Here is a 5,343-nt window from a genome sequence, read left to right on the forward strand (position 1 = left end):
AAGGAGCGGAGTCCTCCGGCAGAGCAGAGTATTTCAGGAGAGGAGAGTTATAGAGGAAGGAGTGGAGTCCTCCGGCAGAGCAGAGTATTTCAGGAGAGGAGTTATAGAGGAAGGAGAGGAGTCCTCCAGCAGTGCAGAGTATTTCAGGAGAGGAGTTATAGAGGAAGGAGAGGAGTCCTCCAGCAGTGCAGAGTATTTCAGGGGAGGAGTTATAGAGGAAGGAGCGGAGTCCTCCAGCAGTGCAGAGTATTTCAGGAGAGGAGTTATAGAGGAAGGAGAGGAGTCCTCCAGCAGTGCAGAGTATTTCAGGAGAGGAGTTATAGAGGAAGGAGAGGAGTCCTCCGGCAGAGCAGAGTATTTCAGGAGAGGAGAGCTATAGAAGAAGGAGCGGAGTTCTCCAGCAGCGCAGAGTATTTCAGGAGAGGAGAGCTATAGAGGAAGGAGAGGAGTCCCCCAGCAGTGCAGAGTATTTCAGGAGATGAGAGTTATAGAGGAAGGAGCGGAGTCCTCCAGCAGCGCAGAGTATTTCAGGAGAGGAGTTATAGAGGAAGGAGCGGAGTCCTCCAGCAGTGCAGAGTATTTCAGGAGAGGAGTTATAGAGGAAGGAGAGGAGTCCTCCGGCAGAGCAGAGTATTTCAGGAGAGGAGAGTTATAGAGGAAGGGGCGGAGTCCTCCGGCAGAGCAGAGTATTTCAGGAGAGGAGTTATAGAGGAAGGAGAGGAGTCCTCCAGCAGTGCAGAGTATTTCAGGGGAGGAGTTATAGAGGAAGGAGAGGAGTCCTCCAGCAGTGCAGAGTATTTCAGGAGAGGAGTTATAGAGGAAGGAGAGGAGTCCTCCGGCAGAGCAGAGTATTTCAGGAGAGGAGAGCTATAGAAGAAGGAGCGGAGTTCTCCAGCAGCGCAGAGTATTTCAGGAGAGGAGAGCTATAGAGGAAGGAGCGGAGTCCTCCAGCAGCGCAGAGTATTTCAGGAGAGGAGTTATAGAGGAAGGAGTGGAGTCCTCCAGCAGTGCAGAGTATTTCAGGAGAGGAGTTATAGAGGAAGGAGCGGAGTCCTCCAGCAGTGCAGAGTATTTCAGGAGAGGAGTTATAGAGGAAGGAGAGGAGTCCTCCGGCAGAGCAGAGTATTTCAGGAGAGGAGAGTTATAGAGGAAGGAGCGGAGTCCTCCGGCAGAGCAGAGTATTTCAGGAGAGGAGAGTTATAGAGGAAGGGGCGGAGTCCTCCGGCAGAGCAGAGTATTTCAGGAGAGGAGAGTTATAGAGGAAGGAGAGGAGTCCTCCAGCAGTGCAGAGTATTTCAGGGGAGGAGTTATAGAGGAAGGAGCGGAGTCCTCCAGCAGTGCAGAGTATTTCAGGAGAGGAGAGTTATAGAGGAAGGAGCGGAGTCCTCCAGCAGTGCAGAGTATTTCAGGAGAGGAGTTATAGAGGAAGGAGCGGAGTCCTCCAGCAGAGCAGAGTATTTCAGGAGAGGAGTTATAGAGGAAGGAGCGGAGTCCTCCAGCAGTGCAGAGTATTTCAGGAGAGGAGAGTTATAGAGGAAGGAGCGGAGTCCTCCAGCAGTGCAGAGTATTTCAGGAGAGGAGAGTTATAGAGGGAGGAGCGGAGTCCTCCAGCAGAGCAGAGTATTTCAGGAGAGGAGAGTTATAGAGGAAGGAGAGGAGTCCTCCAGCAGTGCAGAGTATTTCAGGAGAGGAGTTATAGAGGAAGGAGCGGAGTCCTCCAGCAGTGCAGAGTATTTCAGGAGAGGAGAGTTATAGAGGAAGGAGCGGAGTCCTCCAGCAGAGCAGAGTATTTCAGGAGAGGAGAGTTATAGAGGAAGGAGAGGAGTCCTCCAGCAGAGCAGAGTATTTCAGGAGAGGAGAGTTATAGAGGAAGGAGCGGAGTCCTCCGGCAGAGCAGAGTATTTCAGGGGAGGAGTTATAGAGGAAGGAGAGGAGTCCTCCAGCAGTGCAGAGTATTTCAGGAGAGGAGAGTTATAGAGGAAGGAGAGGAGTCCTCCAGCAGTGCAGAGTATTTCAGGAAAGGAGAGTTATAGAGGAAGGAGCGGAGTCCTCCAGCAGTGCAGAGTATTTCAGGAGAGGAGAGTTATAGAGGAAGGAGCGGAGTCCTCCAGCAGAGCAGAGTATTTCAGGAGAGGAGTTATAGAGGAAGGAGAGGAGTCCTCCAGCAGCGCAGAGTATTTCAGGAGAGGAGAGTTATAGAGGAAGGAGCGGAGTCCTCCAGCAGCGCAGAGTATTTCAGGAGAGGAGAGTTATAGAGGAAGGAGAGGAGTCCTTCAGCAGTGCAGAGTATTTCAGGAGAGGAGTTATAGAGGAAGGAGCGGAGTCCTCCAGCAGCGCAGAGTATTTCAGGAGAGGAGAGTTATAGAGGAAGGAGAGGAGTCCTCCAGCAGCGCAGAGTATTTCAGGAGAGGAGTTATAGAGGAAGGAGAGGAGTCCTCCAGCAGCGCAGAGTATTTCAGGAGAGGAGTTATAGAGGAAGGAGCGGAGTCCTCCAGCAGCGCAGAGTATTTCAGGAGAGGAGTTATAGAGGAAGGAGAGGAGTCCTCCAGCAGTGCAGAGTATTTCAGGAGAGGAGAGTTATAGAGGAAGGAGCGGAGTCCTCCAGCAGAGCAGAGTATTTCAGGAGAGGAGTTATAGAGGAAGGAGCGGAGTCCTCCAGCAGTGCAGAGTATTTCAGGAGAGGAGTTATAGAGGAAGGAGCGGAGTCCTCCAGCAGCGCAGAGTATTTCAGGAGAGGAGTTATAGAGGAAGGAGCGGAGTCCTCCAGCAGAGCAGAGTATTTCAGGAGAGGAGTTATAGAGGAAGGAGTGGAGTCCTCCGGCAGAGCAGAGTATTTCAGGAGAGGAGTTATAGAGGAAGGAGAGGAGTCCTCCAGCAGCGCAGAGTATTTCAGGAGAGGAGAGTTATAGAGGAAGGAGCGGAGTCCTCCAGCAGAGCAGAGTATTTCAGGAGAGGAGTTATAGAGGAAGGAGCGGAGTCCTCCAGCAGAGCAGAGTATTTCAGGAGAGGAGAGTTATAGAGGAAGGAGTGGAGTCCTCCGGCAGAGCAGAGTATTTCAGGAGAGGAGTTATAGAGGAAGGAGCGGAGTCCTCCAGCAGTGCAGAGTATTTCAGGAGAGGAGTTATAGAGGAAGGAGCGGAGTCCTCCAGCAGCGCAGAGTATTTCAGGAGAGGAGTTATAGAGGAAGGAGCGGAGTCCTCCAGCAGAGCAGAGTATTTCAGGAGAGGAGTTATAGAGGAAGGAGTGGAGTCCTCCAGCAGCGCAGAGTATTTCAGGAGAGGAGAGTTATAGAGGAAGGAGCGGAGTCCTCCAGCAGAGCAGAGTATTTCAGGAGAGGAGTTATAGAGGAAGGAGCGGAGTCCTCCAGCAGAGCAGAGTATTTCAGGAGAGGAGTTATAGAGGTAGCATTTGGATCTTCTCTGTATATTTCTCATCCTCGGGGGGGGGGGGGGGGGGGGGGGTTGAGGAATTAACGATCGGAATGTTTTCATCATAAATAAAATTCGATATCACTGGGCTGGGATTTGTGATGTAGGAAATGCTCCGTCGCCCTCCGCCGCCATCACATGACCAGTCCGAGGTGTCAGCAGTGAAGACTCTCCTGACACTGAAGTCCTCGAGACCAGAAGATTCTCACATCAGACGACCGGATCGCCGTTTCCTTTTTTATCCTTCGGTCAGAAAGTTCGATGTTTTCCGTGTCGACACGCCTGGCAAAGATGAACTATAATTATATCCGCAGCCAGAAGATCTGCATTACAAATGGATTTCTCGCATGCTTCTGTTCTGCTGCCCCAGACAGGTGCCTTGTAGCCGGGTCCTTCCAGCCGGACACTCCAGCTGCTCCCCCCCTCCTCCTGACACCCCCCCAAAATCGCACATCGCTCGTTTGTAGAATGATGCGCGCCACAACGCAGCACGATGGAGAATCGCACATCGACCTTTTGTAGAATGATGCGCGCCACAACGCAGTGTAATGGATGGAAAATCGCACATCGCCCTTTTGTAGAATGATGCGCTCCACAACGCAGCGCGATGGACGGAAATTCGCACATCGCCCTTTTGTGGAATGATGCGCGCCACAACGCAGTGTAATGGATGGAAAATCGCACATCGCCCTTTTGTAGAATGATGCGCTCCACAACGCAGCGCAATGGAAAATCGCACATCGCCCTTTTATAGAATGATGCGCTCCACAACGCAGCGCAATGGAGAATCGCACATCGCCCTTTTGTAGAATGATGCGCGCCACAACGCAGCGCGATGGACGGAAATTCGCACATCACCCTTTTGTAGAATGATGCGCTCCACAACGCAGCGCAATGAAAAATCGCACATCGCCCTTTTGTAGAATGATGCGCTCCACAACGCAGCACGATGGAGAATCGCACATCGCCCTTTTGTAGAATGATGCGCGCCACAACGCAGTGTAATGGATGGAAAATCGCACATCGCCCTTTTGTAGAATGATGCGCTCCACAACGCAGCGCAATGGAGAATCGCACATCGCCCTTTTGTAGAATGATGCGCGCCACAACGCAGCGCGATGGACGGAAATTCGCACTTCACCCTTTTGTAGAATGATGCGCTCCACAATGCAGCGCAATGGAAAATCGCACAACGCCCTTTTATAGAATGATGCGCTCCACAATGCAGCACGATGGAGAATCACACATCGCACTTTTGTAGAATGATGCGCGCCACAACGCAGTGTAATGGATGGAAAATCGCACATCACCCTTTTGTAGAATGATGCGCTCCACAACGCAGCGCAATGGAGAATCGCACATCGCCCTTTTGTAGAATGATGCGCTCCACAACGCAGCGCAATGGAGAATCGCACATCGCCCTTTTGTAGAATGATGCGCGCCAGAACGCAGCACGATGGAGAATCGCACATCGCCCTTTTGTAGAATGATGCGCTCCACAACGCAGCGCAATGGAGAATCGCACATCGCCCTTTTGTAGAATGATGCGCTCCACAATGCAGTGTAATGGATGGAAAATCGCACATCGCCCTTTTGTAGAATGATGCGCTCCACAACGCAGCGCAATGGAGAATCGCACATCTCCCTTTTGTAGAATGATGCGCGCCACAACGCAGCACGATGGAGAATCGCACATCGCCCTTTTGTAGAATGATGCGCTCCACAACGCAGCGCAATGGAGAATCGCACATCGCCCTTTTGTAGAATGATGCGTGCCACAACGCAGTGTAATGGATGGAAAATCGCACATCGCCCTTTTGTAGAATGATGCACGGCACAACGCAGCGCGATGGAGAATCGCACATCACCCTTTCCTAGAGTGATGCGCTCCACAACGCACTACAGTCTGGTGTCA

The sequence above is a fragment of the Staurois parvus genome, unplaced genomic scaffold, assembly GCF_062004578.1.
Source record: "Staurois parvus isolate SC_StPar_1 unplaced genomic scaffold, SC_StPar_1.0 ptg002699l, whole genome shotgun sequence".
Classification (NCBI taxonomy): domain Eukaryota; kingdom Metazoa; phylum Chordata; class Amphibia; order Anura; family Ranidae; genus Staurois; species Staurois parvus.